The sequence below is a fragment of the Canis lupus genome, chromosome 4 (assembly GCF_011100685.1).
Source record: "Canis lupus familiaris isolate Mischka breed German Shepherd chromosome 4, alternate assembly UU_Cfam_GSD_1.0, whole genome shotgun sequence".
Lineage (NCBI taxonomy): Eukaryota > Metazoa > Chordata > Mammalia > Carnivora > Canidae > Canis > Canis lupus.
Genome location: NC_049225.1, coordinates 13,482,068 through 13,497,516, shown reverse-complemented (window position 1 = coordinate 13,497,516; position 15,449 = coordinate 13,482,068). Strand labels below are relative to the sequence as shown.

The 15,449-nt window shown below is 36.6% G+C and overlaps 1 protein-coding gene and 1 pseudogene across 1 annotated transcript in view; both read left to right on the top strand.

The window, feature by feature from the left end:
• The window catches only part of ANK3 (ankyrin 3), a 663,391-nt gene that overhangs the window by 1,944 nt on the left and 645,998 nt on the right, over window positions 1-15,449 (top strand). The window lies entirely within an intron of this gene.
• Window positions 11,040-11,390, top strand: LOC100683338 (annotated as a pseudogene).

The following is a 15,449-nucleotide window of genomic DNA, read 5'->3' as shown; positions in this document are numbered from 1 at the left end:
TAAAGACCAGTGGTATGTTTTGGAATCCAAGGAAACACTGTGGATTCTGAATTTGTTTGCTTTTTTGTGGCAGTGGTTACATTAGGACTGTGGTTTTCCTTTATTCAGTATTTCAAATTTTTCCTCCCTTTTACAGTGTTTATGAAACAAGTGAGCCTGCCTGATTCTAGAAGAGTATTTTGGTAATTGAAAAGAATATAATTGTTCTGGACTCTCAGTGGTTGTTCTTAGCTTGATTTCCAATAAGTAACTTATGTTTGTATATTTTTGTAGACTATGTTACTGAAATTCTAGATCAGTATAATCCCAATTGGAGATCATGTGAAATTCTAGCCCATATAAGTGGCATTTTTACATTTTTGAATAAACTAAATATTTGAAATTGATGAGACCAGTGAGCTATCTGACACTTTTATGTAAGAACATTTATGAGTTAACACTTTTTAATTGAAATGTTTAGCCTTGGGACACCTGGGTGGCTCAGCGGTTGAGCGTCTGCCTTTGGCTCAGGGTATGATACTGGTCCCAGGATCGAGTCCTGCAACAGGCTCCCTGTGAGGAGCCTGCTTCTCTCTGCCTGTGTCTCTGCCTCTCTCTGTATCTCTCATGAATAAATAAATAAAATCTCTGAAAAAAGAAAGAAATGTTTAGCCTTGCCACAATACCTCCAAACTTAGTAAAGGCTACCCTTCTGAGATCAAGGTTACTAATAATCTAATCAGATCTGAAGTAACCTGTCCCTGTATGTATTGACTGGGCTCTTGATCATGAAACTCTACTCTTGGATCTCCCAATGTGAATGCTGGATTGATATTGGATTAATGCTGGAACAATAAAAGTATCTGGAATAGGGACATTTAATTTCTGTTTTTCATTTTCATCCTGAGTCAACAACCTAAATTTGTGGAAACGGCTTGAATTTTTATGTTACCTTCTATCCGTGATATAATTTTTAAGGTTAATTTGATATTATCTACTTTCTATTAGACGTTTAAAGATATTTATTTTTAATATAGAGTTTTTACTTATTATTATTTTTATCTATGAAATGTGTTTTTTGAGTACTAGAAGCCCAACTGTGATTAGTTATAGCTTGAAAGTTCTGTCAAAGTTACGTGTAGTCTCTGAGTATCTTTTTTCTGACTGGACCCAAATGGATATGGTAACATCTTCAAAATCTATAGTCATAGTTTAAGTACTGCTAGACACTTGTTTCAGTATGTTTGAAAATGAACAAATGGGTTTATATTCAAAAGGACAAAGATTTTTCCAGGAACCAGTCAGGTTCCTGTTACACTGGAGTGAAATGGCACCCAAGTAGAATCAATTCTATGGAAATTAATTCCTGAATTTCCTTTATTGGGAAGGTCCTGTATGGATTAAATAGCAAGTATCTTATGTTGGCCAGGAAGAAAGCAGTCACAGGAAAGTTACATGTTTTCAGATCTGAATAGGTGGTAGTAATTTTTTGGAATAAACTATCTTTAGTACTTTATACTATATATTAGTAAATAGATTAAATGAACTAGTGTTTGGACTTAGAACTTTAAACTATAAGAGAAATTATTTGATGTTTCATCAGATGATGCTTAGTTACTGCCATTTCCAGAAACTATTAAGGAAAGGGAAATATTAGAAAATTGGCCCTAACATTAATTTTGTTTTCTGATGAATATCCGGAGTTGCCCTGGTAGAGAAAAGAGGTAAAATGGAAGTTAATTTAAATGCCATTGTGGAATAAAGAACTGTATGTTGCCAAATTGGAAAGGCGGTTTCGGAAGTGTTTTAAAGATAACACTGTGTTCATTAGTAGCTATTTTGTTCTTCTAGCATGGAATTGCATTTCTGCTTTATGCAGCTCTTCTGGGTAATGTTAAGGCTTGATGCCAGGAGTCTGCCATACAAGTGTGGGGCTACTGTTTTTCCCTTTTGTTCATGTCATGACACTTTATATGAAACCTGGCAAAGAGCTCTGTGACTGCAGCTCTGCTCTTTAGAGTCAAATACAGGGCTTGACACACAGTATGCCTTCAACTAATGTTTGTTGAATAAATGATCAAATAAATGATAAAAATGATATCTGATAAATGATCAGATTTAGGGGCAGCTTTAACCATTTGAACAATACGTTTGAGTTCCTATCAAGTGAAAGTTATTCTTTTGCACGTCTTGGCTTTCACTCTCAATAAGTTCATAATCCAAGTTACTCAGAGTTTCAAGGATCACACAGAGCCAGTAGCAGATATTTTTCCATGCCTAGATTTTCACTTAATCGTGTGCCTCAATTTAGTTTGGGCTATAGTATATAATAAAGATGGGAAAATGTAGACGAAGGCACCTAAGAATTTTAGGAGAGGGGTATCAGGAATGGAGAGTTTATACTTTCTTGTTTCTGCACTGAAAAATGACCCAGAATGGAAATGTGTGAAAAGGCATAGAGAACTGTCTGGAAAAGTGCTCTAATTTATTCTTGTTAATGGCTGCTTAATATTCACAGTGTGGATTGACCATAATTTATTTGCTGTTTTCCAGATTAATAAACACTTATCTTGCTTCCAGTTTTTTGACCTCTATAGACCATGCTGCAAATAAGTATACATAAAAAAGTTCATAATCTGCAGTGGCTGGGTGGCTCAGTTGGTTAAGTATCTGACTCTTGATCTCAGCTCAGGTCTTTATCTCAGGGTTGTGAGCTCAATCCAGAGTTGGACTCCATGTTAAGGGAGGAGCCTACTTAAAAAAATTTCATTATCCAGTTGGATAGAGAAGATGTACACATCTTTAGTAGTACCAGCCATGATCTCTTGTGCTTTTCATGGAGGATATTGTCTACTTCAAAACAAACCACAGGGTAGGTATGATTATTACCTATTTTATACACAAAGAAACTGAGCTTTCATAGAAAGGCTATGCAGGTTGTAGTTTGGTAAGGGCTGCAGCTGGATTGGAACTCCTGTCTGCTTGAGCAGTGAGAAGGCAATGATGATAAAATCAGGAGGCCAAGAATGAAGTCCCTATTCTAATCCCCCTACTATGCTGTAACCTCAAAATCTTAACATCTCTTGGGCTTGGTAAGAGAAAGTTGGAGTTTCTCTTGAAAGAGAGAGTTGGAATAAATTGTAAAGTTCATTCTCGCTCAATTAGTCTATGATTTTAAAAATTAAATGCTTAGAGAAAGCTATAGATAATTAATAATAAAGTGATATAGTCTCTTGTTTTTCAGAAGCATTTCCCCCTCATATTTTGGCATTCCTGATATTAAGATAATTTTCCAAATGTTAGAAGCTTTTGATTTATTTTATATTGTTTAATTTAAATGATTTATTTTTCTCTGAAAATCTGATTTTATAGAAATTGTGCTTTTTGTAACTGACGACATCTTAGAGTATAAGACATTTAATAGTTCCAGGGTGGACATAGCAAGAGGACATCTCAGTGAGTTTGAGTTGGTAACTGAGTGTTCACTAAAGACAAGGAGTTTGAATGGAGTATAAAAGAAGAGGGATACTTCATATGGTAGGTGGAGAGCAGTTGGGATAACTGCTTGGACTCTGTGGAGCCTTTAGGCTTGCTGCTGCTGCTGCTGCTTCTCCTTCTGCTTCTCCTCCCTCTTCTTCTCTTTCTTTTTTAAATTTGAGATGTGATTAATGGTATGCTGGTAAACTGCCTCTTAAAAAAAAAAAAAAAAGCCCTGATTTATAGCATTTGCCCATTTCTGTGAAGTAAATAGAAGAATTCTGATCTCCAGTTCCAATGGTTCCCCTACAGAATAAGCAGTGCTCTGATAGCAGCAGGATGTCCTACCATTCAACTAAGTTCTGACATTGTCTACCCAGAGATAGCATCAGATCTCGCAGGTTAAAGGCTCAATCACATACTGCCCTACCACTTTACATGCCCATTGCAAGCCCAGGTAATCACTTGTGCTTCTGACAAACTGGCTAAAAATTAGAGTGCCCCAAAACCCTCTCTTTTGGTGCAGTTAATTTGCTAGAGTAGCTCTCAGAATTAAGAGAAACATTTTACTTACAAGATTACTGGTTTAATATATAAAGATATGACTCAGGAATAGCCAGATGTAAGAGATGCATAGGGCAAGGTATGGGGAGAGGGCTCAGAGCTTCCATGCTGTCTCTCTCTCTGAATGCCACTCTTACTGCATCTCTATTATTCAACAATCTGGAAGCTTTCTCCTTTTGGGTTTGAATGGAGGCCTCATTTCACAGGCATGGTTGATTAAGTCATTGGCCAATGGTGATTGATTCCACTTCCAGTACTTTTCCCCTCTCTGGAAATCAGGGGTGTAGGATGGAAAGTTCCAACCCTCTAATCCCATAGTTGACTCCACAGGCAGCCAGTCCCCATCCTTAGGAGCTTTCAAAACGTCGTCTCATTAACATAACAAGACACCTTTACTCCTCTCATCACTTAGGAAATTCTAAGATCTTAGGAAATTCTAAGATCTTAGGATCTTCATGCCAGAAACAGGGTCAAAGATCAAATATATAGATTTCTTACAAATTACGATATCACAGAGTACTTCCATTAATGACTGATTTCAAGCTGCCAGTGGGAGTTGAACATGGAGTTGGGAAGACATGTGCAGAAGTGGGTCTTTTTTTTTTTTAAGATTTTATTTATTTATTCATGAGAGACACACAGAGGCAGAGACACAGGCAGCGGGAGAAGCAGGCTCCCTGCAGGGAGCCCCACGTGGGACTGGATCCCAGGACCCCAGGATCACGCCCTGAACCGAAGGCAGAAGCTCAACCGCTGAGCCACCCAGGCATCCCAAAGTGGCTCTTATACAAGCTAGTATCAGCTAGTTGCAGCACACCACTTACATACAGTGAAATTCACTGAATTTTTTGAGTTGATTAAATGATTTGTCTGTAATATATTTGGCACTTATCAGGTATCAGGCATACATGCAGATACAGGGATATATAACTAGTTTTTACTTTCCGGGATGTCATAGTTTAGCTAGTTATTTAAATGAATTTTTAAGTAAAGAAAGGGCTCTTGTAACAGAATGATTGATTAGCTCTCTGTTTTCCACTGAGAACAAAGTAAATATCAAGTAGATCCTTAGATATCTGAATTGGAAGCAAGAGAACTGAGGTCTGTAACTGGATTATTAGATGTTAAAATGGTGAAACAAGGTTTTTAACACTTTCTTTGGAAATCAAGCCTACTAGATTTTTTTTCCCCTTGTATATGTGTTGGTATGCATGCATGCTTATTAGGTACATTTACGGAGATATAATTTATAACTTGACATTTACAATTTATAATTTGAGATATAAAATTCACCATATTTAAGTGTACAGCTAAGTGTGCAATTATTGTACCCTATCATGACAAAATATTGATCATCCTATGTTCACTTGTGTCCCTTCCCAATTAAACTCCCTCCAATCCTCCAGGCAAGTACTTTTCGGATTTCTTTCACCATGGATTCATTTTGTTTTCTTTTGTACCTGGTTTCTTTCCCTTTGTAGAAAGGTCTTTGATATCCATGCTGTTATCCGTATTAGAAGATTATTCCTTGTTATAACTGAGTAGTATTTCATTGTATGGAATGTACTACAGATTGTTCATCCATTCATCAGATATTTGAATTGTTTTTAGCTTTGGTTACTATGGATAAAGCTGCTATAAACATTTTTGTATATATCTCTTTGTTGACATATATTCTCTCCCCCCTTTTGTGTATGTGTGAATGAGGTTGAATACCTGGGAGTAGGACTGTAGAGTAGTATATAATTGAAGGTAGTATATAAGGTACGTAGTATATTGGGAAGGTAGTGTATAATTGAAGGTATATATAATTGACTGTACAAGAAACCACCCATGTCTTTCTTCATATCCTAAAGAATAAGTGATCTCAGATCCGAATGGGAGGGAAGGGGAAAGTCCAGGGAGAAATTTTTCCTTTGACAGGTGCTTAAAATGAGAATTTTTGAAAATATGATTTTAACTAGGTGCATATTGAGAAAAAAAAATGATGGTAAGTAAAACTTTACAAGGTTGTGAAAGAAAGTATAGTTATAAAGAGAAAACTATAAATTTAATAACTTTGTTGAGATATAATTTATATACATAAAATTCACCCACCTAATATATACAATTCAATAAATTTTAGCATGTTTACAGAGTCAGAAAATCATTGCTGCAATCTAATTTTTAGAATATTTCTATTACCCTCCAACTAGTGCTCACTTATGGTAAAAAAACCATGCTTGTGGAGTTAAGGAAGACCTGTGTTTTAGTCTGAGTTTTACTAGTTAGCAATTGCATGACCTTGGTAAGCCAGATCTCAATTTCTATACCTTGACGAGAGATAAAGATACTTCCTTTATAGTGTTTTTTTTTTTACAAGGATTATAAGTAATGCCCACAAAGCACTTGGTCTGTAATGAATATTAAACAAATGGTAGTGTTTATAGTTGAATTGTGTCTGCATTTTTGTGATTTCTGTGGTATTTTGTTCATATCCTTAAAACTGCTTCAGTAGTCTGCCCTCTACTAAGGATATCTTTGGGCACATCTTTTTTTGTTTTTTTTTTTTTAAGATTTTTATTTATTTATTCATGAGAAACACAGAGAGAGAAAGAGGCACAGACAGAGGCAGAGGGAGAAGCAGGCTCCATGCAGGGAGCCTGATGTGGGACTTGATCCCAGGTCCCCAGGATCATGCCCTGGGCCGAAGGGGGCGCTAAACTGCTGAGCCACCTGGGCTGCCCCTTGGACACATCTTTTAAGAGGAAATGAGGTGGAGTGGAAAGAATAAAAGTGCACTTTGAGTAAAGTGCTGAGCTTTTCTGGCTCTTTCATTTAATTTTTGTATTGGGCAAATCACTTAATTCTGTCTGTTTCCTTATATGAGGAACTAGAGTAACATCCATCTTTCAGGATTGTTGTCAGTGGTTGAGGAAATATCCATGACATATTAATATAGTAGGTGCTCAATAAATAGGCAGTCTTATTCTGTGATATCAGCAGCTACCATCTTTGAAGTATTCACATCTAGGAATAACATTACAGAATCCAAGGCATAGATGGAAAATTTGCTCATGTATGATGTGCATATTTGCTATATAAATTTTTGTATTTTAGTACTAGTGGGGTGCTAGATACATAGTCCTGAATAAAATGTTTGGTTAAATGGATACATAGATGAGTAAATAAAGAAGAAAAGCATTTTACGTATGCTGTTTTAGTCTCCCTCAATGTTTAAGTATCTAAGATAAAGTTTCATTTTCCAATCTTCAAGTTTATTCACTTATTACCACTTCCTATTTGGCAGGACGGGATTGGGGGTGGGGAGCAGGATGATTAGAAATTGTCACGAACAAAAGTCACAACAATAATTGCTGATATCCAAAAATAGCTGTTTATATTTTTAAAAGGATTTTCACTTTATTTCTTCAAATTTGTATCTCAGCGAGCAGCCTGGGTGTCTCAGGAGTTTAGTGCTGCCTTCGGCCCAGGGCCTGATCCTGGAGACCTGGGATCGGGTCCCATGTTGGTCTTCTTGCAGAGAGTCTGCTTCTCCCTCTGCCTGTGTCTCTGCCTCTCTCTCTCTGTGCGTCTCTCATTAATAAATAAATAAAATCTTAAAAAAAATGGTATCTCAGCAACCATATCCAGCAGTTGGGAGTAAATAGTCTCATTTTAGGAAAAAGAAAGACAACGTTCTGAGGTGGACTTGTTCCTGAGTGGCAAAGCAAATGAGAGAAGGGAGCAATAAATCAGAAGCCTTGTGTATTGCTGGTGGGAGCTGAGACTGGGGCAGCTGTTCTGGAAAGCATCTGGCATTACTTGAACAAATTAGCTACTTATGCCCAGCAATTTCATTCCTACAGGTGGACACTGGAATGTGTTTCCATAGGTCCCCAAGAGAACGTGTCCCAGGTTTTTCACTGCTGTGTTAGTGGTAGGGAGGGGATTGAGAGGTAACTTGGTGACCACTCTTGGGAGAGGGTGAGGGAAAGCTGTGAGTGCACAGCATGGGGTTGTCTGCAGCCATTAGAAGCAACAGATTAGATAAACAAAAAGCAACATGAATGGATCTTAAGAATAGAGTGCTTGGTGAAAAATGTAAGAGTGAAAGGTATATTGTTTATATGAATTAAAAATTCATAAGCATAGCGCAGTACACATCTTGTAAGAACACTTTCATAAAGTACTCATTAAGCACATTAGAATGACTGCCTGTGGGACCAAGCTTATGGGGGGGGGGTAGGCTGTGGAGATAAAAAGGAATCAATCAATAGATAAAGAGAATAATGATAATGTGCCATGAACCATTAAGTTTGGCTCACTCAACCTGCTGAATGGTGAAGTTAAAATCGAAAGAAAACAGGATGTTGATATAGTTTGAATATCTTTTATGTGATCTTTGTCACCACTAGGCTTAACCAGAGTGACCCTGCTATCATTACACTGTGTGGGACAGATATTCCAAATGAAATAAAACTTGGATTGATTTCTGAAGTTTCAAGTAAAATTTCTCACAGAGAGCAACTTCTTTTTTTTTGTAATAAAGATTTGTAATGTGCTAGTCTTGGTAGGATTTAAAAAATAAGTTCCTTTTAAATTTTGTATTTTAGATAATAGAGACCGATGTGTAATATGGTACAGTTTTTAACAGAATTAGAATATCATATACTAAATGTTTAATTCTAAAATGATAAACTGTCCTTATCATTCTTCATGGATTCAAAAGATTGCATGTATATTATTTTTAAAGGGTTGAAATGTGATTTTCTTGACAGATATATCTCCTATTGTTATATTTGTTGTCCGAGTTAAATTTGAAGTATGATAGTCTCTTTTCTGGTGGGGGTAGGGTGGCTTAGAGCAGATTTATTATATTGTAGTTCTGGAGTCTAGAAGCCCAAAATGGGTTGGGAGGATTTCGTTCCTTCTGGAGTCTCCAGAGGAGAATCCTTTACTTTTTCTATCTTCTAGAGCCTGCCTGAGGCTTTTGGCTATGCATCATGTTGACCTCCACTTTGATCATCAATTTGAATGGGTTGCTTTTTAGTTTACCTTGCTTTTCTATTCACTATTTGTGATGCTTCTGAAAGGTAGTTATGTAAAATGATTATAATTATGTTTTGCACATGTTGTACAATTTTCTAGCAACTGTCCTGTTTAAAAAAGTCATAATGGTTAAACATTCGACTCAAAATTATCAGCCTTTCAAAGTGTTCATCTGTCACTATGCTGGAGGCGTTGCTGGTATTCAGTAGGCAAACTCTGCTAAGACAGGAAGGACACCCAATTATTTTAATGATAGGTGTAGAAGCTGGAGAGAAGTGAATGACATCCTTGCTGCTCCTAGTGTCCCCCTGCTTGTGAATGGTGTGCAGACAAGAGTTTCAGGTTTACCGGTGATATGCAGAGGCCTGGTTCTTGTGTAAGAGTTTCGTCTGCAGTACCATGTAATAAAATGTTGACAACCAAGAATTGATTTCAATGCTGTTTTTTCTCTCTCAACAACATAAATAAAATAGCAAGAAGAGGGAGGCATTGCTAGGTAATAGAAGGGAAACAAGCTCAGTGTTAGGATATGTCAAAATGAGATTCACAAATGTAATTTTGAGCTCTCCTGCAATTCAGTTTCCTCATCTACAAAATGGGGTTAATGATAATGCTTACTTTGTCCACCTCAGAGTTGTAAGGATCAAATTGTATGATTAGGTAATTTATTTAATTCAAATTGCTTCGTGCTCTATGATCATATTGGTGTGGTTTTTTCTGTGTGCTGCTTTTCATTATGATAGCATTCCATTGAACAAACCTAGCATCTAGGTAAATGCGGTAACTGATAGCCAGTAATATTGCAGTGTTGACTTGCTACTTTAAAGTTGGTTTCTTTTTTTTTTTTTTTTTAATTTTTATTTATTTATGATAGTCACAGAGAGAGAAAGAGAGAGAGGCAGAGACATAGGCAGAGGGAGAAGCAGGCTCCATGCCCCGGAAGCCCGATGTGGGATTCGATCCCGGGTCTCCAGGATCGCGCCCTGGGCCAAAGGCAGGCGCCAAACCGCTGCGCCACCCAGGGATCCCTAAAGTTGGTTTCTTAAGAAGTTGAGATCTTTAGTGTCTCTGAGTTTTTGGCAATTTTTTGATTAAAACATTAAAATTTAATTAAAACATTAAAACATTTTCAGCAATTTTAATTAATTCCAGGAAACTGCTATTTTTGTTTGTTGGTCCAGCAGAACAGGTACATTCACGATAATTAAAATTCTGGAGCTCTGTGCTGCATTTTGCAAAGTCTGGTTAGATTGCAGAGCTGTTACTGACTATGAAATGGCATGGCTTTGATTGGTGTGGATATTTACTTAAGTCTCCATTGAGTCCCTCAAAATATGGTACTTAGCCTGAAATTCTCCAGGTGTTGTGTAATGAATTGTTCTCTAAATTGGGAAATTTGGGTTTAGTCTCTTATTCAATGTGTATGTGCTTGGCCAAATCGCTTAGCTTCTACAGTGTCCTCTTAATTGTTAGGATTTCTACCTGCTTAAAGAGTCTCCCATGTTCTAAAATCCAGACTGTGATAAGGCTTTCAGTGAAGACTAGTACATGTTATTTTGCAGAACCTCCCGGTGTGCTAATTCCAAGCTGTAGGTTTGCCTAGAAATTGATGAAGACTCTGGAGGGATGAGTAAATACCTAATGTACACAGATTCCTGAAGAAGCCTTTTATCTGTTTGTGATCATTGCTTAAGTTAGAAATCTGAGTCATTAATGAGACCTTTCTCCCTTTGTCATGTAATGAGGTACAAATAGTTTCAGTTCTGGCCCACATATGTTCACCCTTTTTTAAAAAGTGATTTTTAAAAATAGAGATTATTGATAGTCAATTGATGATAAGATAAAGGTAATCTATCTTTGTTGCTATGATAGATAGCAGCTGAAATCCCTGATTTTGGCTCAGGTCATGATCTCAGGGTCATGAGATCAAGCCCCACATTTGATTCTCTCTCTCTGACTTCTGGGGACTGTGTCCATAGACATTCGGAATGGTCCAGCATTTGACATACCGTTGTAGGCTGTCCGACAATATATCCTCTTAACAAAAATAGGCTGTCTCAAACCCCTGGTAATAGAATCATTTACCTTTATATCAAGAAGGTTGGGAAAACACCAAAATCTGCATGTGGCATATGCCCAGGACAACTTTGAGGAGTTCATGCTGGAAGACCTAAAGTCCTCATGAGATTGTCTAAAACGAGAAAACACATCAACAGGCCTATGATGGTTGCAGATGTGCTAAGTGTGTTCGTGACAGGATCAAGTGTGCTTTTTTTATTGAGCAGAAAATTGTTGTGAAAATGTTGAAGGCACAAGCACAGAGTCAGAAAGCTAAATAAAAACAAGTTTTTTTGAGCAATAAAAAACAGCAAAAGTAAAAAAAAAATTCTCAATGCTTCTCTGTCACCTTCTCTACAAAAAAAAAAAAAAAAAAGGAAAAGCTACTGGCCAATAAACATGTAAAAAGATGTTAAATTCACAAGTCTTAAGAAATTAGAAGGACTACTTTCTATTTGATAGCATTTTATCTACTAGATTGGCCAAAAGAAAATCCTCTTTACAGTGTTGAGGATATGACTCTTCTAACTAGTGCTGATTCGAGTGTCAATTGTACAACTTTTTTGGTGGGAGGAGGAGGAGAACTTAGGTACACTATTTATCTATTAAAATAAAATAAAAACACTCTTACCCTTTGCTCTAGCAACCCAGTTTTAGGAACTTCTGCTATAGAAGTTAAAACCTCAAAAACAAAACAAGAACAACAAAAAAGTATGTAAGGTCATATTTACAAGGGTACTTATTACAGCAATGTCTGTAAAGCAACAACACTGGAAACAAAATTTAAATCTTAATGGGACTGACTGGTTGAATGTATTATGGTTTCTCTATTATATGGAATCATTAAGGTAATTTAACAATAAGAGCTACACATAGTAAACTGGAAGGATGTGCATTATTTATTAAGAGTGTGGCATGATCCAATTTTGAAAACAAAAAGAAAGGGAAAGGACAGTCATAATATTTGAGCAGAGGTTGTTGATTGATTTGGTTACCTTGGAGATGAGATTTTGAGGGAAGGGGGATTTATTAAAGTTTCTGTTCACTCAATATGTTAAAATGAGCATATACTACTATATAATTAAAAAATCCAATAAAGCAAAAACAAAATCAAGGAAAGAAAAATTTAGGTTAAAGGAAAAGCAGAAACCCTTGTTCTCTTGGAAATCTTTTATTTGCATGCATTTTTATACTATTGTTTATTGTACATTTGATCTTAGGAGTGTTTATTCACAGTCACAGAACTCAGTTCTCTAAAATGGTTGGTATCTGTGCTTGTGGAAGTTTTCTTAGTGCTAATTAAGATTTGTGGTTTCTTTGCACAGGCCTACTGTTTAGAAATTATATTTGGGCCTGAGCTGGAGCTATATAGAATTTTTGTTTGGATGTCGATATCATAATCATGTTTTTAGATGGTGGGATTAAGAATGCTTATTTTCTTTTCATGCCCTAAATTGAGATAGTCCTAGCTTCATCCTTTTTATTTCGAGGTAAGTAGAGTCCTTGCCTCATTGGGTCCTGTCATTTTTAATTCTTGCTTTGCTTTCAGTTAAAGTTTAAATTCTTTGTGTTTTAAATTATAAGAACAAATGTTGTTCATTCCTGAAAAATCAGAGATGCAGTCAAGTAAATACCAAACCCAACTCCTCGCCTCCAAAGCAAAGAGTTGTGTAAATCCCACTCATTTGATATTAATCTCTCAATCCCTTGGTGACTTTCTTTCAAACTGTTCATTGCCCATATTTTCTGTAGAATGATAACGAAGGTCAGATTGTGTTGTATGGAATAATTATGTTACTTAAAAATGTTTTTTTTTTTTTTTTGATCTTTTGGGGATGGGTATGAAGTAATACCACAGAGAGGCCCATGAAAGTGAAAGATATATTACCTCCATGGGCCCCTGGGGCAGAGCAAAACATGCTGCGGCATGTATGACAGGAGCTTCAAGAGAATCAGGGTGGAGTACACAAGCCAGAGACAGGAGGGGATTTCACTGGTGCATTTGAATATCACTAGTTCACAGTCAAGGATAGACAGGAAAGGGGACTCGTGTCTGGTTGTCTGGGACAGGTCTTCATGGCCTGTTGGTGGGGATGTTGATGCATTAGTACATAGAAAATTTAAAAACATTTGCAATGCACAGACAAATCTGAATACTCATCTCTAGAGCTGGTTGATTTATATATTAATTTTCTTATCTGGAAAATGGTAATAAATACTAATAAACACTATTAACACACCGTAGGGTTGTTGCTAGCACTAAATTGTAAAGGTCAGTACTTGGTTCATAGTAAGTTCTTTTTATAATAAGTAAGCTGTGTTTAAAGGTATCATATGTAGTATTGTTTTTACTGAGCAGGTAATACATGTTCAATATAGAGATATCAATTACGCTGTTCTGAACCTCTTTTTTTAATGACGACACCCTGGGGTCAAAGGACCAGGCTGCTCCCTGATGCAGGTGGCACTAGGGGGCTGTGGCCACACTCGGCCCTTTTTCATTGCCTTAAAGATGGAGAGATCAATAACCCCCTACTTCTGACCTATGTTGGGCTTACAATATGTTATCAGAAGTGGAGTATACACACGATGTGGACATTTTTATGTCCCCTTTACTTTTTGAATACAGCCAAATCTACTTTCAGATGACAGATTATACCAATTTATATCCCACGAAGGAGTACATGAGTGCCTACGTCCCAAACTCTCTCCAAGTGCAGCATTATTTTTTCTTTACCTTCATGAACATGATTGGTGAAAAGTGACCCCACATTGTTTTACTTTGTGGTTATACATTGTTGATCAACATAAAAGTGAAATAGTACTAACTTTCAGAAGAGATCCTGAGGGGCTGAAGTGCAGGGGCACTAATACCTGACAGCCTTGTAAATCACCAGCTGGGCGAGGCGCTACTGTTGGGCTCTGCTCTTTATTTATACTTGTCCTGGGAGCTCAGTGCCTCACATTACACTGCTATACTTTGTGATTCTGATGATAGTTGTGTGATCTGTTACTAAATTGAGATTCAACATAAAAATCTCCATTCTGAAATTTTTCTTCTTTAATATTGATTGATGAGTGTGAACTTGCAAGAGAATCTGGAGGACTACTCCTAACTTGAGTGGAAGATTGAGACTTATTTTCCTGGTTAGAGATCCAAGGAATTGTCCATACTATGTTTGACATTTTGTTTCTTAGCGATATTTAATCGCGTAGTTTACTTTGGCCATGCGGTTTGTTTCTCCAAATACTTGCTTTATTTATGAGAAGCTATACTTAGATTGCCGTGTTCACTTTTTTCACGCTTTTTTATTTTCCTTGAAAGATGGCAAGAAAATTAGTCAAAATGTGAACTCAATACTTTTTTAAAAAACATTTTATTTATTTATTTGTTTGTTTATTTGTTTGTTTATTTGTTTATTTATTTATGACAGACACAGAAAGACAGAGACATAAACAGAGGGAGAAGCAGGTTCCCTCCCTGCGGGGAGCCCGATGTAGAACTTGATCCCAGGACCCTGGGATCACGACCTAAGCCGAAGGCAGATGCTCAACCACTGAGCCACCCAGGCATCCCAGTGAACTCAATACTTAGTATGAAATTTTCTAGCTTTCTTGGATTTTGGTGTTAAAATAAAATTTTTTTAGGGTATGGTATTAATGATTCTTGATAAAGATTGCTATTTTCATGTCATATTCATGTCTTATAATGGGTGTCAAAAAATTTGAGTATGTGTATTATATGTAGCAATGGTGTGTGTTTCTTCAGAGGAAAACATGACATTCCTCACTAACCATCTGAAGTAAATTTCCTAATGTTGATCTAGATTTCGTTTAATTTGTACATAGATTTTCCTAGTTTTTCTGGTACTAGAGACAGTTGTTTGTTAAGGGATAGAGACATGCTAATGTGATCAACATTGTCCTCAAATTTCAAATCTCTGTACTTCAGATCAGAGCCTTAATATCTTCTGGCTGAAAGCCATTGCAAAGCTTGAATTAAAAAAAGAAAAAGAAAGAAAAAACTAGTGAAAACAAATAACATACATGTTCAAACAGAGTTGCAAATATAAAAAAAAAACTACAATTTAAGAATAAATTTCATAAAGTGTTGTTAATCTTAAAGAGTAAAACAGGGAGAGTGCCTGGGTGGTTCAGTCGGTTGAACATCTGTCTCTTGATTTCAGCTCAGGTCATGGTTGCCGGGTTGTGAGATAAGGCTCCACATCAGGCTCTGCACTCAGTGGGGAGTCTGCCTGAGATTCTCTTTCTCTCCCTCTGCGTGTGCTCTCTTTCTCTCAAATAAATAAGTAAAAAATCTTTAAAAGTAAAACTATGTT